Source organism: Elephas maximus, chromosome 3 (genome assembly GCF_024166365.1).
Source record: "Elephas maximus indicus isolate mEleMax1 chromosome 3, mEleMax1 primary haplotype, whole genome shotgun sequence".
Lineage (NCBI taxonomy): Eukaryota > Metazoa > Chordata > Mammalia > Proboscidea > Elephantidae > Elephas > Elephas maximus.
Window position 1 is genome coordinate 74,781,046 of NC_064821.1, and position 24,960 is coordinate 74,806,005.

General features: G+C 43.3%; 1 protein-coding gene and 1 pseudogene across 1 annotated transcript in view; one reads left to right on the plus strand and one right to left on the minus strand.

Annotated features, from left to right (window-relative positions):
- CSMD2 (CUB and Sushi multiple domains 2) overlaps positions 1–24,960 on the minus strand; it is a 786,100-nt gene that overhangs the window by 371,249 nt on the left and 389,891 nt on the right. The window lies entirely within an intron of this gene.
- LOC126073161 (60 kDa heat shock protein, mitochondrial-like) lies at positions 5,164–15,861 on the plus strand (annotated as a pseudogene).

Below are 24,960 nucleotides of genomic sequence, written 5' to 3' on the forward strand. Positions count from 1 at the left end.
CAAAGGACATTGCTCTGTACCCATCAACCTCTTTAGTGTCTAAAACCCCAAAACCAGATGCCATTGAGTCACTTTCACCTCAGGGTGACAACATGTGTGTAAGAGTAGAACTGTGCTCCATAGGGTCTTCAATAGCTGATTTTTGGGACGTGGACTGCCAGGCCTTTCATCCGAGGCATCTCTGGGTGGACTTGAATTGGCAGCCTTTTGGTTAGCAGCCAAGTGTGTTAACTGTTTGCACCACCCAGGGACTCCTCCTTAGTGTCTGATGACCCCTATTCCCCAACGCATCCTCCTGGCTTCCAAGGGTTTCACTTTGCCTCTAGTTATGTGCTTTGGTACAACTGCCCAGTCCCAGATCCCCCTGCTGTGTTCCAGCTAGCCCCTTCCTGCTGACTCAGCCCTGCTGAGACTGATAACCAACAATGGTTACAACTATGACTAGGCACTTCCTATGTGCCAGGCCCTAGGCTAAGTGCCTTACAAGCTCTTTACTAAAATCAGCACCCTTGACTCCTCTCTCCTATACCCACACATGATCCATCATGAAATCCTTCCAATTATATCTCAAATCCAGGCACTGCTCATAATAACCTCCATGTCTATCACCCTGGTCCAAACCTCTGATATCTCTCGCCTTGTTGCTGCGGCCTCCATCTTTCACCTTTGCCTCCATAGAGGCTATTCTCAACACAAGGGTCAGAGGAAGCCTGTTAAGACAGAAGTCAGCCCATATTGCGTCTTGGCTCAAAGCTCTTCAGCAGCAACCCATCTGTCCTGGAGTAAAAGCAGAAAACGGCCCATGAGGACCCACACCATAGGCCCTCCCCATGACCTCTCCAACCGCATGTTTGACTACTCTCCCTCCATTACTCTCCTCCAGTCACATGCAATATTCTGCCAATATATGAGGCTTATTCCTGCTTCGGAGCCCTGGTGGTCCAGTGGTTAGGAGGTATGGCTGCTTACCAAAAGGTTGGCAGTTTGAATCCACCAGCTGCTCCTTGAAAACCCTATGGGGCAGTTCTACTCTGTCCTATAGGGTCGCTATGAGTCAGAACCGACTCAGCTGAACCTAACAATAACAACAACAATTCCTGCTTCAGCCAGCCTGTTGCCTCGGCGCTTCGTCCCAGGTAACTGCATGACAGGTTCATTCCCTTGTTTCCTTCAAGTGTTGGTGCAAGTACCATTTCCACATGGAGGCCTTCCCCGACCACTCCATGTAAAACTGCACCTCCAGCCTCAGCTCTCCCTACCCCCTTCCCCGCTTTATCTTCCAAACCTTTCAACATGCTGTATGATTTACTTAGTTACTTTGTCTATTGTTGCCCCATATTGAAAGTAAGCTCCATGAAGGCTGGGATTTTTGTCTGTTTTGTTTGTTACTGTACCCTCAATTTCTCTGGGCCCCCCCGTGCCTGGTCCATGGTGGGCCCTCAATAATCACTTCATTTAGTTTTATCCTGTCAACAATCTTGCTTGACCAGTAGTTATTATACCTTTCTCTCTCTCTCTCTCACACACACACAAGTTGCTGTCAAGTCAATCCTGATTCATGGCAACCCCACGTGTGTCAGAGTAGAACTGTGCTCCATGACGTTTTCCATGTCTGATTTCGGGAAAGTAGATCACAAGGCCTTTCTTTCAGGCTGCCTATGGGTGGACTCGAATTTTCAACCTTTTGGCTAGCAGCCAAGTGTGTTAACTGCACCACCCAGGGACTCTGGTTATTAGGTGTACTTGATAGATAATAAAAATGGGGTTCAAAGTAGCTTACGTGACTTGCTGTAGGTCACACAGCCAAATAGAAGCTGCATTCTCAGCTGAGCCTCAGGTTCCTTTCTTGTGAAAGCCACCCCAGAAGCATAGTCAACTATACCCAGCAGCTGCCCCCTCCTCAGCTCAGGCCCTGAAAACTCAGATATTTGCTCTGAACTCCAAGTAACATGCCAAACCCAAGACCCAAACCCACAGTGATCAGCAGCGCAAGAGGGTGGTCTTCCAGTTGCCCCACTCTGCCTGCATTAAAAAGTTCCCCAAGGGTTTGTTCCCCGGCCAGTCACTGTCTAAGGTGGATGCTGATAAAATTAAGTTACATCCAGAGTCACTGCTTCCCAACGTACATTCAAACTCTTTTTATAGATGTGCATTGCTCTCCATGTGTACCCAGCAGGAAAATTTCCAATGAGCACTAACGTGGACCTATTATCAAATAGAGGGCATTAGTAGGGAAACATGCATTATTCAAGCCTAGCTAATACAGTGAGGCAGGGAAAAAAATCCCTTCGCTTCAACTGTCCCCAGGAGAACAGCAGCGTCCCTGGCACCATGAGAACAGTGCGAGCTCTTCTCAGTGATATCCTGCACTAGGCAGGTGTGGGGTGCGGGTGTCTCTGACCCAGTGCAGCCCATTTGAGATCGGGTCGGTGGAGATGGCTTGGGGCACCTGGCCAAGAAGTAGGAGATGAAGTCACAATCTCCTTGTTTCGGGTCCTGGGTCTACCAGAGGAAGAGAGGTAGGCAAGGGGCCAGGGAACCATGATGTCATTCTCAGGGACAAATACTGTTTGGGTTTTCCTTGTAGCTCTGATGGGGGACCTTGAGATGCAGGTAGACATGAGTGCTGCTGAGAAGGAGTGCTTCTCCCTCTCTTCTCAAGGTTGCATAAAGGAAGTCTGCTGCTCCTCTCCCACTTAAGGCCCCAGAAGAAATCCCTGCAATTTCTGTGTCCATCCTCTCTACTCCTTCCGCCCACAGGATGGGCTGTCTAACCTGAGAGCTCAGTGCTCAATGTTCAGTGGGCCACTTTTAGTAGTGAATGATGCCATCATGCCTCCCAAGCAGGAACTAACTTCTGTTCTTTCTCTTCTACTTCCTGCTACTTACCATAGCAGGAGGCACTGGTGGTTCAGTGGTAGGATCCTCACCTTCCATGTGGGAGACCTGAGTTCAATCCCTGGCCAACGCACCTCATGCGCAGCCACCAACCATCTGTCAGGAGAGGCTTGTGTGTTGCTATGACAGTGAACAGGTTTCAGCAGAGCTTCCAGACTAAGACAGACTCGGAATAAAGGACTGGTGATCTAATTCCAAAAATTAGTCAGTGAAAACACTGTGAATCACAATGGTTTTATTCACAACTGATCATGGGGATGGCACCGGACTGGGCAGTGTTTTGTTCCATTGTGTATGGGGTCACCAAGAGTTGGGAGCTTACTCGACAGCAGCTAACGACAACTACTTACCATAGGAATGAGTTGGTTAAGGTGATGAGAAGAACTGAACAAGAAGATATCTGTAAGACTGGGGGTGGGGTCCTTAACTTACATGCAAATGTTTTGAATGTTACCACCATGGAGCTTGGTCTGAGAGGTTGCGGTACTTACTCCCATGTTGCGCGTGAGCACAAAAACGTCATCAGATGCAGATTAGAATCCAGAGATGACTAGTCCTTGTTCTTTCCACATCAGCCTGGGAAATGCAGGTGCCAAAGCTCTTTGAGAAGAGGATTCTCATACCAACAGCACGATATCTAATGGGCCGGAGATGGCCACTCAGGCCCAGTTGGCCCAGGCTTGGGCTCTGGGGAGGTGGAGCCTATAGTTGGCCACATCATCATGGTTGCTGATCAGTGGGCCAGGAAAGTGCCCTTGGTGGGGGTAAGCTCTAGGCAAGCTCCATATCACCAGCGACATTAACATCAAGAAACTACCTCCGGATGCTGGGGCCTCGGTTTTTGAGCAATCCCAGGGAAGTGGTCACATCCTGAATTATATATCATTAATCTACCTTTTAAACAGTCTTATAAAATTTTTTTTTTTTTATCAGGCAGGTGTGATCATGGAATGTGGAGCACCTTGTAGAAATCAGCCACAAAATGAGCTCACTGGAGAGCTAGCTCAGCTGGCCAGGTAGACCAGGATGCAAAGGGTCAGAGAGCAAGGGCAGAACTTCCTCTAGACCTCCACAGTGCAGTACTGACAGATCCAGCCAGGAACAAAGGGAAAATCCAGCAGATGGACCAAAGGACCTAGAGAATTTCTGGGATGTATTCATTCATTCATGTTGTTTGTTCCTTCATTCATTCATGGAAAGCCCACTAGTGTTGTGCCAATATTGCACTGAAGTTGGTCTCTCAAAAGCAGATTCTGTAATCCTCAATGCAGCTGGAGATTAAATGGAGCCTGGGGCTGACTCCATGGTCCTGGCTGCACTTGAACGCACACCCTCTGATGTACATGCATGCACACATGTCCATGCATACATATGCATTTGTGTCTACAACAGGCTCACCACAACTACATATCCGTGCACATGTGTATGTATGGCTACAAATACTCACAAACAAAATACAGTACACACTCGTATACATGCATTTGCACTATTTGTGAGCAAAATCGGGACTCCCAAGAGAAGAGTGCTGCCTTCAACTGTTTGATGGAAATCTTACTAGGTGCATTCATCTCCTGTGAATGATAATGACTATAGAAGACTGCCAGGCTGCTCCATTCATCCTTTATATTCTGGTTAATTACAAGACATTTTCCCGCTGTTGTAAAGGTTAGCGGGACACATGGTACACATTTAGCTGGAAGAATCTGGCAATACAAATGCCTCTCTAATCTGCAGCATGAGTTATCAGGCTGAGCTAGCGGGATACAAGGATCTGTTAAAGGAAGGAAAGGGGACAGGCAGGCCTAACGTGTCTCAAGAGATCTGGGAGTCAAGGAGTAGATGAAGCCTGCAGCCTCTTCTCAACTCTGTGGGTTCAGGCTTCCGTCCATCAAGGCAAGCCCCTTTACTGACCCTGATTGCTCCTCTCTCCCCACCGCTACGGCTGTCCTGTTGGCTAAACCACCCCTTCCCGTCTCCCTGCGCCCACTCCTTCACCAAATCTTGTTTGTACGAGTTAGAAAGTTTCTCCGATGTCTGTACTCCTTCCCACGTTGTAAGCTACTCATGTCCTAAACCCTACATTTTTGCTAGGATTACTGTTTACTGATTGACCTCCTCGAACATATCTTAAAAAATTTTGCAGAGGGTGATCTCATAAAAACTAAAATTTGTTCTCCCCTTCTTCCTATTGATGAAATTGTTGAGTATTCATCCTGAACTCTGCCCCTGGCTTGGTGCTGAGGGCCTGCCTGCTACCTTGCCGAGATGCTGCCATTAACCACAGTCCTGTGCCAGATGAGATCAGTGTTCAGAGCACTGGCTCCTCACCTCACTCGGGTTTTTGCCAAAGATGTAAAATTTGGTGCAGGTGCCTAAGCCCTAATGCTTCGAGGTGTAGATCTTCTAGAAGATTCTGTGGCCGTTATTACTATGGAGCTATCTTAGTTTCCTAGTGCTGTTGTAACAGAAATACCAGAAGTAGGTGGTTTTAAAGAACAGAAATTTATTTCCTCATAGCTTGGTAGGCTACAAGTCTGAATTCAGGGCACTGGCTCTAGGGGAAGGCTCTCTTTCTGTTGACTCTGGGAGAAGATCCTTGACTCCTGGCATTCTTTGTTCTTTGGTGATCTTCCAACATTTATATTCTCTTGTCTCTGCCCCTGTCTTAGCTACCCAGTGCTGCTATAGCAGAAATACCTCAAGTGGATAGTTTTAACAAACAGAAATTTATTCTCTCACAGTTTAGGAGGCTAGAAGTCCAAATTCATGGTACGAGCTCCAGGGGAAGGCTTTCTTTCTCTGTCGGCTCTGGGAGAAGGTCCTTGTTATCAATATTCCCTTGGTCTAGGGGCTTCTCAGAGCAGGGACCCTGGGTTCAAAGGATGTGCTCTTTTCCTGGCTCTTCATTCTTGGTAGTAGGAGGTCCTTCTCCTCTCTGCTCGATTCTTTCTTTCATATCTCAAAAGAGATTGACTCAGGATACAGTCTAATCCTGTAGATTGAGTCCTACCTCATTAACATAACTGCCTCTAATTCTGGCTCATTAACATCATAGAGGTTAGGATTTACAACACATAAGATAATCATATCACATCACAAAATGGTGGACAACCACACAATACTGTGAATCATGGCCTAGCCAAGTTGACAAAATATTTTTGGGGACACAATTCAATCCATAACAGTGTCTATGCTGTTCTATCACTCAGAGGTGATTAGGCTTAGGACTCACCCTACACTGACGTGCCTCATTAACGTAACAAAGGAAACCCTGTTTCCAAATAGGATTATATCCACAGGTATAGGGCTAGGACTCCAACACACATTTTGGGTGGATGTAATTCAGTCTATAACAGGAGCAAAAGGGAATAACAGCTATTACTAAACGGAAATGGAAAATCTCGAAGTAACAAAAGATGATGTGATCGTTGCCAGGTGAAGTGACTTAAAAAATAAATATAAAATTATTGGCACCAGAGTTGATCAGGATATTGGCAATGCACAAGTGAAGAGGCTGGGGTGGTGCCCCCACTGCTCTTGTACCGGCAAACTTGATCACCACGGAAAGCTTCCAGATTAGCGAAGGTGTTAATCCCGTGGAAATCAGAAGAAGTGTGACGTTGTGTTGATGTTGTAACGGCTGAACTTCGGAAGCAGCCTAAACCTGTGGCAACCCCTGAAGACACTGCTCAATTTGCCACACTATTTGCAGGTGGAGAAAGAGAAATCAGCAACATTATTTGTAATATAATTACAAAAGTTACAAGAATAGAAAACCATTGAATGACGAATTAGAAATTGAAGGCACAGAGTCTGATCAAGATTACCTGACCATCCTTTAATGACACCTCAAAAGTTCAGAAATGTCAATTCCAGGATGTTTAGGATTCCCAGTGTCCAGTCCATTGTATCCATTCTTGAAATTGCTGGTGCCCACTAAAGTCTTTGGTCTTAATTGCTGAAGATGCTCTCAACATTCATTTTGAATGGGATAGAAGTTGATTTTCTGATTATAGCAGTCAACGCTTCAGGTTTTGGTGACATAGAAAGAACCAACACAGCTTTTGCTGCTGGTGGTAGAGTGTTTGGAGAAGGGAGCTTGACGATGAATCCTGAAAATGTTTAGCTTCATGACTTAGGAAAAGCTGGAGAGGTCGTTGTGACCAAAATTCATACCATACTCTTGCAAGGAAAAGATGACAAGATTCAAATTGAGAAACATATTCAAGAAATCACTGAAATTTAGATGTTACTACTAGTGGCTATGAAAAAGAAAAATTAAATGAACATCTGGCAAAACTTTCAGATAGAGTGGCTGTGCTAAAGATTGGTGGGACAAATGACATATAAAAGAATGAAAAGAAATAGTCACAGATGCACTAAGTGCTACATGAGCTACTGCTGAAAAAGGCATCGTCCAGGTGCTTTGCTTTGGTGCCTCAGATTTACTGCTCCAGCTAATGAGGAGCAAAAAAAAAAAAAAAAAAAAAAATCGATGTAGAAACAATTAAAAGAACACTCAAAAATTCTGGCAATGATCACTGCTAAGAATGCAGGTGTTGAGGGATCACTGATCGTTGAAAAAAAATATGCAGACCTCCTCAAAAGTCGGTTATGCAGAACATGTTAGACTTTGCCCCAAGGTGGCGGCTTAGTAAGACACACATGCTGCCCCTCTACATCAAAGACCTGAGAAACCTAGTGAAACAGATATAGATGACAATCCTGGAACTCTGAGCATCAAATGGAAGGATAAAGAATTAGATCAAACACCAATTGGAAGGGGAAACTGAACGAAAACACAGGATGAGAGAGATGTGGAGCAAAAGTGCCCTGCCAGCTGGCCTAGCTTATCATGGCCACCTTGAGAAGCGCCAGCATCAATCCCAAGTGAGGAGCACAGAAAGGCAACTTCACAGAATTCCCCCTGAGAGACAAAGCAACTAGGTAGACATATCTGGAGTGAAGCAAGGTGAGCAAGACATGAACTGGATCTAAGGAGAGAAAGACAAGAAGAAGAGCTCCAGGGATCCTGGAGTCCACAGAGCAGGGAAGGAGCCAGGACCCAGAGATAGGACTAGTCACCAGCGGCAGTCCCTGACCATTAGGGTAGGTGGCACACACAGAGTAATAGATTCATGGAGTGTCAACAGGAGATCCCCCCACCAGACTGGACCCCATGCAGTCCTCCCCATCACCCCATCATCACATTTGGTTGGGCCAGGTCCCTATAGCTGGCTGCAGCCAAAGGGAAGTGCCCAGGCACTTACACCCGGTGACTAGAAAAGCAGCTCCCCTCTCCCCGCCTTCCTGCTGATTAGCGGCACAAATCCATCCCCACTTCTGCCACGTGACCACCTGGAGACTGCAGTAGGATCCTCCCCTTTCCCCCTCTAGCCTTGACTTTCCACCATCCCCCTGCCCACCCGGTGAAACGACAGTGAGCATTCCTAGGCCTTTGGTTGCCCATCAAATCCCTCTACCACCATACCTCCTGTGGTGTTTTCAATCATCTCATATGAATGTGAAAGCTGGGCAAGGAATAAGAAAGACTGAAGAAGAATTGACACCTTTGAATAACCGTGTTGAAGAAGAACATTGAATATACCATGGATGGCCAAAAGAATGAACAAATCTATCTTGGAAGAAGTAAAGCCTGAATGCTCCTTAGAAGCTAGGATGGCGAGACTATGACTCACATACTTTGGACATGTTATCAGAAGGTATCAGTCCCTGAAGAAGGGCATCATGCTTCGTAAAGTACAGGGTCAGCAAAAAAGAGGAAGAGCCTCAACGAGATGGAGTGACACAGTGGCTGCAACAATGGGCTCAAGCATAGCAATGATCATGAGGATGGCACAGGACTGGGCAGTGTTTCATTCTGTTGTACACAGGGTTGCTAGGAGTGGGCCGTGAAAAGTAGTAAATCTACTCACAGAAATAAAGGGGGAGGGGGGAACTCAGTAAACACAAAAACAACAACGATTGATAGGAAAAGAAAATTCATACAGAAAAAGAATTCAGTACAGAAAATCAGGAGGAACAAAGAAACTGTCAATACCACAAAAAAGAAGTATAACAAAATGACAGCAGTGAATCCATACCAATCATTAATCACACTGAATGTAAATGGATTAAATGCTCCAGTCAAGAGACAAAGAGTGGTAGAATGGATTAAAAACAAAACAAAACATCAACATGTTGCCTATAAGAGACACACTTTAGACACAAAGACACAAACAAGCTAAAAATCAAAGGATGGAAAAAATATGTCAAGCAAATAGTATCCAAAAGAGAGCAGGAACACCAATAATAATTTTGGATAAAATAGGCTTTAAGTCAAAATTCATTATAAGAGACAAAGAAGGGCATTATATAATGATGAAAATGTCAATCCACCAAGAATACATAACAATGATAAATATTTATGCACCGAATGACAGAGCTCCAAAATACACAAAACAAACTCTAACAAAATTGAAAAGAGAAACAGTTCAACGATAATTGTAGAACTCTTTGCCATCAAGTCGATTCCAACTCATAGTGATTATCTTAGGCTGGGATCTCTAGAGAAGAGATCTGAGTAGATCCCATCATGGGAATGATTACATATGGAATTTCAACAGGGAAGTAATCACATTATACCACTGCCAAAACACTGAGAATCATGGCCCATCCAAGCTGACACACAATCTTAACCACAGACCACCCTTTGTCAACTTGGCACCTGTATAGAAAAAAACGTCTCCTTAAACCGTATATAAGTTCTGAATAAAGACAATTATAAAGCCACACTTGTGCATAACATGATACAATGAACACACAACTGAAAATGCACTAGCAGTGTTTACATCTTGTATTTTATAAGTGAAGAAAACAAAAATATTTGATGCACACATACAAAGCAGAAATACTCATAATGATTACAGTCCTCATTTCCGCAACTGGTCATGTGGCCGTAACTGATACTTAGAACTACCTTCCTTCTTCCACCATCCATCTCGTATTCCCTTTGCCCTCAGCAAGCACCTCAGTTGGTCTTGGTTTTTTGCCTGGTGAGGTGACCCAAACCTTCATTCCTGAAGGGTCTGGGCCACTAGTAGTTATGTCAGAATTGGTCTGCTGTAGTTTTCCACTGACTTTAATCACAGGGCATGGTAGTACTAAGAGATGCCCTAAGGGATCTCCTGCATTCCAGACATTCTCTTCTTTATCTTCATTACGTAATAGCAATCCGATTTCCTCTTGGTAATCAGGATCAGTCACACCAGCCAATATGGTAACTCTCTTCTTTGCCTGTTGATCCAAAGGCAGATGGAGCCCAAAGTGGCCAGGTGGCATTCTTAGCTTCCAGTTCAACGGAATCACTGATGTGTCTCCAGGTGGGAGTATTCCTCCCTTTGGAAGAGAGACCCCTAGACCTGTAGGGCGTAAGGTCATGGAGACAGGAAGCAAAAATCTTGTGAGTGGGTCCCTAGGGGTAATAGTGAGTGGTGCCTTTCCCATTTCTACACCTTGATTCCTGGACCCATGAATCCTGGCTATGGAAGAAAGAGCACCATATATTGGATATTGGTTTAGAGCACATATAGCCTCCTGAAAAACACTGCCCCAACCCTACAAGGTATTGTCACCTAGCTGGTGCTGTAATTGCATATTTAGAAGGCCATTCCATCATTTTGTCAAGCCATGTGTTTCAAGATGATGGGGAACACAGTAAGACCAGTGAACTTCATGAGCATGGGCCCACTGCCACACTTCATTTGCTCTGAAGTGAGTCTCTTGATCCGAGGCAATGCGGTGTGGGATGCCATGACAGTGTATAAGGCATACCACAAGTCCAGGGATGGTAGTTTTGGCAGAAACATTGTGTGCAGGGAAGGCAAATCCACACCCAGAGTAAGTGTACTAGTAAGAACAAAATGCTGCCCTTTCCATGATGGAAGTGGTCCAAAATCAATAAATCAACCTGACAACATAAACAAATAGAAAAGGAACAGAAAAATAAGTCCATAGTTAGAAAGGAAATAACAAGGATCAGGGCAGAAATAAATGGAATAGGAAAAAAAAAAAAAAACAGAAAAAAAAATAACAGAACTAGAAGTTGGTTCTTTGAGAGGATCAATAAAGTCAACAAACCACTGGCCAAATTGAGAAAGAAAGGAAAAAAAAAAAAGATGAAAATAACCCAAAAAGGAAATGAAATGGGCGAGGTTACAACAGAACAAACTGAGATAAAAAAAGAGGATCCTAAAATAATATTTTGAAAAATTGTACTCTAATAAATTTGAAAACCCAGAGGAAATGGACAAATTTCTAGAAACACACTATCTACCTAAACTAGCGCAAACAGAGGTAGAAAACCTAAATAGACCTATAACAAAAGAAGAAATCAAAGATGTCATACATTAAAAAAAAAAAAAAAAAACCCAGGAAAACAAAAGAGCCCCAGCACAGATGGCTTCACTGGAGAGTTCTATCAAACATTCACAGAAGAGTTGACACCAATTCTACTCAAAATATTCCAGAACATAGAAAAGGAAGGAATACTCCCTAATTCATTCTATGAATACAACATATCCTTGATATCAAAGCCAGGCAAAGATACCAGAAAAAAAGAAAATTACAGACCAATATCCCTCATGAATATAGACGAGAAAATTCTCAATAAAATTCTAGCCAACAGAACACAACAGCATATCAAAAAAGTGATATACATCACAATCAGGTCGGATTCATACCAGCGACACACGGGTGGTTCAACATTAGAAAATCAAACAACGTATTTCACCATATAAATAAAACAAAAAGAAGAATCACATGATCATCTCAATCAGTGCAGAAAAGATGTTTGATAAAATCCAGCACCTGATAAAAACTCGGAGCAAAATAGGAATGGAAGGGAAATTCTTCAAGATAATTAAGGGTATATATACAAAACCAACAGCCAAAATTGTTTTCAACAGAGAGAGATTGAAAGCATTCCCCTTGAGAACGAGAATGAGACAAGGATGTCCATTATCACCACTCTTATTCAATATTGTACTGGAAGTCCTAGGCAGAGCAATTAGGCAAGAAAGGGAAATAAAGGGCATCCAAATTGGCAAGGAAGAAATAAAACTATCACTATTTATTTTATTTGCAGATGATATGATCCTGTACATAGAAAATCCCAGAGATCCCACAAGAATGTTACTGGAATAGCAGAGTTCACCAAAGTGGCAGGGTACAAGATCAACATGCAAAAATCAGTTGGGCTCCTCTACACTAACAAGGAGAACTCTGAAAAGGAAATCAAGAAAACAATACCATTTACAATAGCCTCCCAAAGGATAAAGTACTTAGGAATAAACCTAACCAGGGACGTAAAAGACTTATACAAGGAAAATTACAAAACACTACTGCAAGAAACCAAAAGAGACCTACATAAATGGAAAAACATACCATGCTCATGGATTGGAAGACTTAACATTGTGAAAATGTCAATACTACCCAAAGTGATCTATAGATACAATGCAATCCTGATCTAAATCCCAAAAACATTCTTTAATGAAATGGAAAAACTAATCTCCAACTTTATATGGAAAGGAAAGAGGCTAAAGCATTATTGAAGAAGAAAAACAAAGCAGGAGGCCTCACACTTCCTGATCTCAGAACTTACTACATAGCCACAGTATTTAAAACAGTCTGGTACTGATACAATGACAGACACATAGACCAATGAAACAATCGAGAACCAAGAAGTAAATTCATCCAGTTATGGACAGCTGATCTTCAACAAAGGGTCGAAGTTCATTCAATGGGGAAGGGACAGTCTCTTTAACAAATGGTGCTGGCAAAGCTGGATATACATTTGCAGAAAAATGAAACAAGATCCACACCTTGCATTATACACAAAACTAAAAACCAAGCCAAATCCATTGCCATTGAGTCGATTCTGACTCATAGCTACCCTACACAAAAGCTATCTCAAAATAGATCAAAGACCTAAACGTTAAACCTAAAACTATAAAGTTCCTGGAAGGTAACATAGTGACAAAACTAGGGGTCCTAACTTATGGCATAAATACACTATTAATAACTAAACACACACAAACAACCAAAGATAAACTAGGTAACTGGGACCTCTTAAAAATTAAAATACTTATTCTCATGAAAAGTTTTCACCAGAAGAGTAAAAAGATAATCTACAGACTGGGAAAAAAATTTTGGCAATGACATATCTGACAAGGGTCTAATCTCTTAAATATATGGGAAAACTTCAACGTTTCAATGACAAAAAGACAATCCAATAAGAAATAGGCAAGGGACATCAACAGGCTCTTCCCCAAAGAAGATATTCAGGTGGGTAACAAACATGTGAAGAGATGCTCGTGATCATTAGCCGTCAGAGAGATGCAAATCAAAACTACAATGAGATACCATCTCACCCCTGCAAAAATGGCACTCCTCAAAAAAAAAACAGAAAACAACAAATGCTGGTGAGGTTGTGGGGATATTAGAATTCTTATACACTGCTGGTGGGATTATAAAATGGTACAACCTCTACGGAAAATGGTACGGCTTGGAAAAAGCTAGAAATAGAAATACCACATGATCTAGCAATCCCACTCCTAGGTATACATCCTAGAGAAATAAGAGCCGTGACATGAATAGACATATGCACACCCATGTTCATTGCAGCATTATTCACAATAGCAAAAAGATGGAAACAATTAAGTGTCCAGCAATAGGTGAATGGATAAACAAAATGTGGTATATACATACAATGGAATATTACACAATGATTAGGAATAATTATGAGTCTGTGAAACATCTTATAACATGGATGAATCTGGAGGACACTGTTGTTGTTAGGTGCCGTCGAGTCAGTTCTGACTCATAGCGACCCTATGTACAACAGAATGAAACTTAGGGCAATAGTCTCAGGGGTTCCTCTAGCCCCTATCAGTTCTGTAAGTCTGGTCTTTTTTATGAATTTGACTTTTGTTCTACACTTTTATCCCGTTCTAAACAGGACCTTCTATTGTGTCCCTGGTCAGAGCAGTCGGTCCTACACGAGCCTCACAATTGTTGCTATGCCCATTGTTGCAGTCTCTGTGTCAAACCATGATGTCCTTCTCCAGGGACTTATCCCTCATGATAACATGTCCAAAGTATTGAGAAGTAGTCTTAGTCTTGCCATCCAGGGAGTGCTCTGGTTGCAAGTCCAAGACAGATGTGCTCATTCTTTTGGCAGTCCATGGTATATTCAATATTCTTTGCCAACACCACAATTCAAAGGTGTAAATTCTTCTTCGGTCTTCCTTATTCATTGTGCAGCTTTCGCATGCATATGAGGCGAGTGAAAACACCATGGCTTAGGTCAGGTGCACCTTGGTCCTCAAGGTGACATCTTTGCTTTTTAACACTTTAAAGAGATCTTGTGCAGCCAACTTGCCCAACAGAGGACATTACACTGAGTGAAGTAAGTCAATCACAAAAGGACAAATGTTGTATGATATGACTTTTATAAAAAGTCAGGAATAGGTTTACACACAGAAGTCAGCATTCTTTGACAATTACCAGGGATGGGAGGGAAAATCACTTATTAGATAGTAAAAAAAATAGACAGGTATTAATTCTAGTTAAGGGAAAGGCAATACACAACATGGGGGAAGTCAGCATAACATAACCAAGGTAAACGAAGACACTGAGAGGTCTTAAGAATAAAGGACAACTACGGTAAATGGTATAACATATACAATTCTGTGACAATAACAACCAAAAATTTGTGAGTGGTTACATAGGTAGATATGTATGCTATATAGGTGTGGGAGGGTGTATGGGAGTACATGCATGTGCATATATACGTATAATTGTGCACATTTGTATATATATGTGTCTGTATATTTTGCATATGTATTTGTACATAGAGCACATGGGGGCACAGTAATGGAAACTTCCTAGACATATCCAAACACCTTGTGGGACTGAGTTACTGGGTTTGAAGGTTCAGGACCATAGTCTCAGGGGACATCTAGGTCAACTGGCCTAAGATAGCCCATAATGATAATGTTCTACACCCTTGTTTGGTGAGTAGTGTCTGGGGTCTTAAAATCTTGCGAGTAGTCATCTAAGATACAACTATTGGTCTCTTCCCATCTGGAGCAAAGGACAGTGAAGGAAACCAAAGACTCAAGGAATCAATTAGCCCAAAGGGGTAATGACCCACATAAACCACAGCCTCCTCTAGCCTGAGACCAGAAGAACTAGATAGTGCCCAGCTACCACTACCGACTGCTCTGACCAGGACACAATAGAAGGTCCTGTTTAGAACGGGATAAAAGTGTAGAACAAAAGTCAAATTCATAAAAAAGACCAGACTTACAGAACTGATAGGGGCCAGAGGAACCCCTGAGACTATTGCCCTAAGATACTCTTTTAAGCCGGAACTGAAGCTACTCTTGGAGGTCATCTTTCAGCCAAATAATAGATTGTCCTATAAAATAAACAATAACACTCATGAGGAATGTTCTCCTTAGAACTACCAACTATACTACTCGAGGCCAAATGGGCAACCTATGCCCAAAAGCAGAGATGAGAAGACAAGGACAGGCAGGGAAACTGGACAAATGGTAATGGGGAAGCCAAAGTGGAAATGGAGAGAATGCTGACACACTGTGGGGATAGCAACCAATGTTATGAAAAATTTGTGCATAAATTGTTCAATAGGAAGCTAATTTGCTGTGTAAATTTTCACCTAAAACACAATAAAATGTTAAAAAAAAAAAAAGTTGGTTATGCACCATGCTTAGATATTTTTTGAATGTGATGGAAAAAAGAATCATCAACCCAGCTAAGGTGGTAAGAAGTGCTTTATTGGGTGCTGCTGGTGTGGCCACTCTGTCAAGCACAGCAGATGCTATAGCCACTGAATGCCCTAGAGAAGAGAAGGGCCTTGGCGTTGTATATGGGAAGTAAAGGTAGAGGTAGCACGGAGGTTGGTAGCATGTTCTCTTGTTAGAATAGAGCTTTGCCATTATTAGTGGACTGTCCAGTGGTCTTCGCTAATGGCTTCAGAGAAGTCAGCTGGAGAAAATTACTACAGAAGAGACGTCTAAGGGAATCACTACAACTATCAGCTATTGGTTTCAATCGCCTTTGTAATGCCATTCTCTCTACCTGGAAGTCCTTTTTCCCCTTCTCTACCTTTATTGGTTAAGGCCTCACTCATATGTTACCTCCTGTCTGTGGCTGTCTCTTTATCTCTTATGTTGAAGTCATTTTTCTCTCAAGACTTCATTCAGGACTCCGTTGCAACACCTATTATACTACAATGTCATGTTTTGTTCTCCTAGCCATTTGCCCCATGAGCTCCTGAAGGGCATGGACTATATCAGCCAAAACCCATCTCTGATAGTTAAGGTGCACCTGACCCAACCCATAGTCTTTACGAAACCTGGACATTGAAAAAGACAGAAGAATTGACATATTCAAATTGTGGTGGTGGGCAAAGAATATTGAATATACCACGGACTGCCAGAAGAATGAACAAATCAGTCTTGGAGGAAGTACAGTCAGAATACTCCTTAGAAGTGAGGATGGTGAGTCTTCTTCTTGTTACTTTGGACATATCAGTAGGGAAGACCAATGGCGTCATGATAGAAAGGGGCATCACGTTTGGTAAAGCACAGGGTCAGAGAAAACAAGGGAAACCCTCAGTGAGATGGAGTGACACAACAGCTACAACAATGCTCTCAAACACACCAACAGCCGTAAGGACGGCACAGGACCAGGGAGAGTTTTGTTCTGTTGTATACGAGGTTTCCATGAGTCAGACCTGACTCAGTGACAACTGACAGGGACATATCAACTATGCCTATATCTTATGACGGAGACAAAGCCAGGCACATAAACGTGCCCAATTAACAGTGCGATGACTGAATGGATGAATGACCAACTGTTTGAAAGATATGTGCTTTGAATTCATTTCCAGGCAGAAGATATGGGTTACACTCAGGGGTGGATTAACCAGTAAGCAAGGTACACACAGGCTTACTCGGCTTTACTTACTAATCTGTAGTGAACAATTTCACATGGGTTTCAGAGATGTGAAAAACAGGTGAAATCGTTCACTATAGATTAGTAAGTATGTACAAGTAAACCTGTGCGTACCTCACTTATTGGGTAATCTGGCCCTGGTACTACAACTGTTAGGTGAGGTGATGGGTAAAGCGTTTTCTGTTCTTGCACAGATAGCAGGCTTACTCTTGACTGAATTCAGAAGCTTGGCTTTTGGGCACTTGGCCCTGAAATTTGGGAAGAGGCCTCTGGAGGCCCAGAACTTGGAAATGAGGCTGGAAAGAGCTTGGCAGCTCAGCAGGCCAACAAGAAGAGTACAAAGGAGTCAGAGCTTGGACCACAGGATGCCTGAGGCACCTTTGCTCAGGTCCGAGGCTGCAGAGAAGTCACAAGCAAGAACGCAACATGTGTGGAAAACAGAAGCTTCATCTTGTCACTACAAAAAGCCTGAAGCATCTCGGTAAATGCAAATTGGTTTCAAATGGACAAGTTTATTCTGCAGACAATTAGGGCTCAGCACAGGACTTCTAGAAGGCAGGGGAGCCAATGGCTTTCATTGTAGATATCTTCCATCGCTCAGTCACCAAGAATCGACTTGACGACAATGGGTTCTTGGTTACCAAGGTTGCTTTGACAAGAGAGGCAGTAAGACAGCTAGGGTATGGCATCAAACTATGATCATCAGGTCAGAGTGGGAGGCAAAGGGCATGTCTCTGAGGAGAGCCATAGCTGCCAACTCATTTTCTTTCACTGCACAAGGGTCTCCCCGTATAACAGGGAGTCTAGATGGTGGAGTAAGAGAGTGTAAGGTTCTGTTTTCTGAGCACCTCCCTTGTGCCAGGTATTTTACTTTAATTTTCAATAGCACTATGGGGTTAATATTATTCCCTCTCTACAAATGAGGAGGGTAACAGTGAGGCCTTTTGTCCACACTACCTGGGAAGACCTTCACCGGCTGTGATCATCAGGCATCGGAGCATTTAAGAAAGGCTCTGCTTACTGTCATTCCTTTTCATCATTGTAGATGTGAAAAAAACAGGAAGGCAATTAATACTCTGAGAAGGACTGGAAATATTCCTTGCCTGGAGGCAGATGAATTGATTATACAACCTTATCTGGCCTTCCAGAACTGGAAGGAACCTTAAGGAACTTTAAGTCCTGTGGTCACCAAACATGTTAGCTACAGTACCTATCTATTTAACAGACTCTTAGGTAAATGCCTATCATAAATAATAAATCAAAAAAGGACTACTGTGGTTGAAGTGGGGCTGGAAACCTGGAGCTCCACCCATTCATCCCCTATCAAGCCAGCTGCTGGGGGAACCCAGTTTGAAAACCTCTCTTTTTTTGGTCGTTTTCCTCTCATATTATCCAGAAGGGGAGGACTCTTGCCCAAAGAGGTGGTCTCAGCCTCGACTTTGGCTTCCACCTGTCATTATCTCTATCTCTAGCCCAAACCCTTCTTTCCTGGACTACAGACCCTCAGGCTATCCAACTACCAACTGAACAGTCCTCCTACCAGACAAAACTACCAAAGAATCATTGTGTCCAGAGAAAAATTGATGCCCCATCAATCTGTGCCCCTGGCCATCTTGGTTAATCATTTTTATCCATTTACTCAAGCTAGAACCCAAAGATACATCCTTGACTCCTTCTTCTCCTTCCTGCCCCCAACCAAACCTAACCAGTCACCCAGTCCAGGGTGGTTTACCATGGAAATATCTCCACTGTGCCTGTCTCCTTCCCTCCATCTCCACAGCTTCTGCCTAAATGCTGGCCCTTGTCATATTCAAATTATCGGAGACACTTAACTGGGCCTCCTTGAATGAATTCTAGAGCAGTCAAAGCTCTTTCTAAAATGAAAATGCAATCAGGTCTCCCCTCTTGTTAAAGGCTTCTGATGACCTTCCACCACGCATGGAATTAAGTCCAACGTAACCTAAGCTTTTTAGAACTCGACCCTTACATCACCTTCCAAGCTCAAACTCAGGATCGTTCACCATTGTTCTAGGCTAGCGTCCAGCAAACTTTCTCTGTAAACAGCCCCATATAAATGCATAACCACAAGGGCCACCTATCTCTATTGCAACTACTCAACTACTCCGTTGTGGCAAGAAAGCAGCCATAGACCAATGCATGAATGAATGAGTGTGGCTGTATTCCAGAAAACTTCTATTTATGGACACCAAAATTTGAATTTCATGTAATTTTTAAGTGTCATGAAACATTAGTCTTTTGATTTTTTTCTTCAACTATTTAAAAAATATAAACACTACTCTTAGCTTAAGGCCATACCAACACAGGCTGAGACCTGGATTCGCCTGCAGGCTACAGTTTGCAGCCCTTGCTCTTAAGCAAAAAAAAAAAAAAGGCAACGAACCAAGCCAGTTGCAGTAGAGTCCATTCCAACATATGGTGGCCCTACGTCTGCAGAGTAGAACTGTGCTCCACAGGATTTTCAAGGCTGTGACCTTTCAGAAGCAGATCTCCAGGCCTTTCTTCTGAGATGCCAGAGTGGGTTCAAATCGCCAGCCTTTCGGTTAGTAATGTAGTGCTTAACCGTTTGCACCACTCAGGGACTCCAGACCCCTGCTGTAGGCACACATAAATATTTGTGATTTTTCAGACCTACCAGTTTCATGCTTTCTTGCCTCTGTTCTACCTGGAGAGCTCCTTTCTATTGCTCTGGCATCTTTTTGAGATCCACATTAAAGTCACTCCATCTTTTTTGGCTTTCCTTAAGTCCCCTGGGCAAAATTAATTGCTCATTTACCTCTAGTCCTAGAACCCTTCATCAGGCCTCAATTACTGCTCTTATCATGCTGTGGACAGTTATAGATTTATGTATATTCCTTTCTTTAAACTGTTCTCCTTCAGAACAGAGGTTGGCCTCATCGTGTTCATCTTTTTGTGCTGTCACGTGGTAATGCCACACAGAAAATGCTTGTTAAAGTGAACAGAACTTCCCCCTTTCCAATGGCTAGCTAGAGGCAGCCTAGAACTCGTGTCTTCTGATGCCCTGTGGTATTAGTTAAAATGGATCTGGCCACTAACGCCTCTCAATTCTGATTGCTCAGAGAGAAGAATGCAATGTGCTACCTTGTAGGTTATTTATCTTTTCTTTATTTTTTGCTTCTCTGGGGGAAAATCCATCAATGCAATTAGGAGTTGGCAATTATTAGTTCTGAAGCGCCATAAATCACTTGAGACTCTAATGCCATAAAGCTGAGCGCAGGTAAACTTGCTCCTGTGAGGATGACTCTCCAGCTGCCCCTGCAGAGCCATTCTTTCAATTTCTCTGCCCAGCTCTGAGCTCCAGGAGGCTGGCTCTGTGGCCTACCAGACAGTAAGGAGCCCATTAGTAAGGCAAGGTGGCCTCTCAGGGAACAGGATAAGGTAGCAGAAGGCCTCTGGAGACCACACCACTGGTTCCCTGGTCCCTGCTTCCATTTGGGTTGGCCCAGGTGTTATAGGTTGAATTGTGTTCCCCCAAAATGTGTGTCAACATGGCTAGGCCATGATTCCCAGTATTGTGTGACTGTCCACCATTTTGTCATCTGATGTGATTATCCTCTGTGTTGTAAATCCTAACCTCTGTGATGTTAATAAGGAAGGATTAGAGGCAGTTATATTAATGAGGCAGGATGCAGTCTACAGGATTAGGTTGTGTCTTGAGTCAATCTCTTTTGAGATATAAAAAAGGGAAGTGACCAGAGAGGATGGGTACCTCCTACCACCAAGAAAGCAGAGCCGGGAGCAGAGTGTGTCCCTTGGACCCAGCGTCCCTGCTCTGAGAAGCTCCTAGACCGGGGAAGATGGATGATAAGGACCTTTCTCTAAAACTGACAGAAAGAGAAACTCTTCCCTGGGAGCTGGCACCCTGAATTTAGACTTCTAACCTCCTAGACTGTGAGAGAATAAACTCCTGTTTGTTGAAGCCATCCACTTGTGGTATTTCTGTTATAGCAGCACTGGATAACTAAGATACCATGAGAGGCATGGCAGGAGACTGGAGGGAGAGAGGGAGGAAGGGAGGAGTATGAGATCAGCTTACTGATTCCTCTGGTTCTTCCTCCCCGCACTATGAGTTGAAAGTGGCCAGGCTCTTGCAGGCTACAGCTCTGCCATGAGGTCCCTTTTCCATGGTTCTATCTCTCCCCGTTTCCGGCCCTGACCTCTTCAAATGTAGTAGCAGTAAAGGCCCCTCTAATGTTTAGTCTGGGGGGCTCATCTTCCAGGACTATATCAGACAATGCTCTGCTGCTATTCACAAGGTTTTTACTGGCTGATTGAAGTTGTCAAGGATTTCATTTTACTTGGATCCACAATCAACAGCCATGGAAGCAGCAGTCAAGAAATCAAAAGACACATTGCATTAGGTAAATCTGCCGCAAAGGACCTCTTTAAAGTGTTGAAGAGCAAATATGTCACCTTGAAGACTAAGGTGTGCCTGACCCAAGCCATGGTATTTTCAATTGCATCATATGCATGTGAATACTGAACAATGAATAAGGAATACCGAAGAAGAATCAATGCCTTTGAATTGTGGCGTTGGCAAAGAATATTGACTATACCATGGACTGCCAGAAGAATGAATAAATCTGTCTTGACAGAAGTACAACCAGAATGCTCCTTAGAAGCAAGGATGGCGAGACTGCGTCTTACATACTTTGGACATGTTGTCAGGAGGGATCAGTCTCTGGAGAAGGACATCATGCTTGGCAGAGTACAGGGTCAGCGGAAAAGAGGAAGACCCTCAACGAGGTGGATTGACACAGTGGCTGCAACAACGGGCTCAGGCATAACAACGATTGTGAGAATGGCGCAGGACCGCGCAGTTTCGTTCTGTTGTGCACAGGGTCGCTATGAGTTGGAACCGACTCGACGGCACCTAACAACAACAACAATGTTTAGTCTCTGGCCTTGCCATTCCTTGTGGGTTCCTTGGGTCGTGCAAATGGTTAATGTGCTTGGCTGCTAACCAAAAGGTTGGAGATTTGAGTCCACCCAGAGGTGCCTCGGAAGAAAGGCCTGTGATCTACTTCTGAAAAATCAGCCATGGATAACCCTGTGGAGCACAGTTCTACCCTGACACGCATGGGCTTGCCTTGAGTGAGAGTTCACTCAACAGCAACTGTTCTTCCGCTCTGTAGCGGGCCCTTCCCTAAACCCTCTTCAGTTAACGCCACGCAGCGTGCCTCTGCCTCCTGCCAGGCCCCTGACTGAGAACTGTCTCTACTACTCTTTTTGGACTGTGTTTACAAGCAGTAAAACTTAGGTTGGTCTTTATGGTTCCAAAGTTTTCATTCTTTTAGAGCTGTGATTCTCAACCAGGGTTGATTTTTACCCCCCACGGGACATTTGGCAATGTCTAGAGACATTCTTGGTTGTCGCAATTGTGTGTATGTTGGGGGTCGGCTACTGGCATCTTGTATGTAGAAGCCAGGGGTGCTGCTAAACATCCTACAATGCACAGGACAGTCCCCCACAACAGAAAATTATCCAGTCCACAATGTCTATGGCGCTGAGGTTGAGAAGTCCTCTTTAGGGTCACCGAGTTGCTAAACAATCATTGTGTGCCCTTGTACTGGGTACTCTCAATCTGGAAAACACTAGAAAAAGAAGGTTCCAGAACAGGGTCATGCATTAACAATTGGCACACGCCACAGTAATTAAGCATGTCAGGTCCAGATTAATACTGCTGGAACTCAGCTGCTGACTCCTATATATTATCAATGAGACCAAAGCTAGCTATGGCCCCTCTCTGAGCCTCTCTTTCCTCATCTGTAAAATGGGGTTAATCAGAGTGTCCACCTCACACAACTGCTATTAGACTTGAGTGAAATAATAAATGTCAAGTGTCTGAAGCCTAGAGAGCCCTCTGTAAATGCTGGCACATACTAATACCCAAAGACCTGTTCTGGGCTGTGATGTGGTAGACAGAGAATAAGATAGGGAGGGTCTGTTTTCCAGTTCACGACTAAAACAATATTTTTCAGCTTGTGGGTTATCCCCTGTTGCAGGCTTATAAAGTCAAATTAAAGATTATAATTAGCATTAAAAAATGGAAAAGAAAAATTTCAGGATGCACCACACTTCATAAGGCTATTACTTGGTGACACTTTCCTTTTAGTTCTATAGTTGTACGTGTGTACTGGGTTGTGTTATAAAATGTGTTTTTTACTATGGGGTGACTCAGGTTCAATTCCCAGCCAAAGCACCGAGGGTGCAGCCACTTCCTGTCTGTCACTGGAGGCTTGACTGTTGCCACGATGCTGAACAGGTTTCAGTGGAGCGTCCAGACTAAGATGGGCTAGGAAGAAAGGCCTGGTGGTCTATTTCTGAAAATCAGCCAATGAAAACCCTGTGGATCATAACAGAACATTGTCTGATCCACAACTGATCATGGTGATGGCGCAGGATCAGGCAGCGCTTCATTCCGTCCCACATGGGGTCACCATGAGTCAGGAGCTGGCTAGACGGCAGCTAGCAACACTGAAGGGTGAGACTTAGAAAGCGAAGTTTAAAAGCTACAGGCCAAGGAAAACTTATGTCCACATAAAAACCTACACATGATAGCAGCTTTATTCATAATTGCCAAAAATTGAAAGCAATCGAGATATCCTTCAGTAGACGAATGGATAAACAAACTGTGGTACATCCATACAATGGAATATTACTCAATGATAAAAATAAATGCACTCTCAGGCCATGAAAAGACACAGAGAAAACTTAAGTGCCTACCACTAAGAGAAAGGAGCCAGTCTGCGAAAACTACACGCTACATGATTCCAACTATATGACATTCTGGAAAAGGCAAAACTATAGAGACAGCAAAAAGATCAGAAGTTACCAGAGGCCCAGGAAGAAGGGATGAACAGGTGGAGCCCTGGACATTTTAAGGGCAGTGAAACTATTCTCCATGATACTATAATGGTGGCCACATGACACTATGTGTTTGTCAAAACCCACAGAACTGTAAAACACAAAGAGGGAACCCTAATGTAAACTATGGACTTCAGTTAATAATAATGTATAAGTATTGGGTCATTGAGTCCTGGTGGCCCAGTGGTTAAGAGCTCAGCTGCTAACCAAAATGTTGGCAGCCCGAATCCACTAGCCACTCCCTGGAAACTCTACAGGGCAGTTCTACTCTGTCCCACAGGGTTGCTATGAGTTGGAATTGACTCAACAGCAACGGGTCTGTTTGTTTTTTTTGTTTGTTTATTTGTTCATCAATTGTAACAAATATAAGATGTGTGCAGGAGGAACAGAGGATATATGGGAACTCTGTACTTGCTTTGCAATTTTTCTGTAGATCTAAAACTGCTCTAAAAAATAAAAAAGCTAAAAAAAAAAAAAGCTAGTGGCCGAACAGGAAAGGAAAGATAACCAAAGTATTCTAAGTGGAGGTCTTGTGAGTTTGTAGAAAGACTCACATAGGCTTACAAATGAATTTGAGTTTCACCACATACAAGCTGTGTGAGCTTGGGCTAGTTCCACAACCTCTCTGAGCCTCAGCTCCCTCAGCTGAAAAATGGGAATGAAACACCTATTTTACTGTGTTGTTGGGAGAATCAAATAGAGCAATGCTTGCACAGGGCCCAGCACAGAGCCTGGCGCACAATAGGAGCGCAATCAGTGTGTGTTCTTTCCCCTGTGATCAGGAGATGTCTGGTCTGCGTTCTTGTTCTCCATTGTCTGGCATCAAACCTTAACCTACTACAATGACAAACAGGCCTTCAGTAATGTAAAATATTAGAAACATCTGGCACTTATTTAATCATACAAAATTATAATATTCCCCTCTGCTTTTCTATTTTGAAAAACACAACGGAGAGATTCAGACAGATGCCCCACTCACACAAAGGCCCAACCTTGAATGCAGAAAGAATGTCTCTAGGAAAGCTCTTGGAGAGTCTTTGTTAAACTCCTCACACCAAGTCGGTTTCTTGTTTATTTTTTAAAAAATTTCAAATGTGTTCTGCCACACAAGGC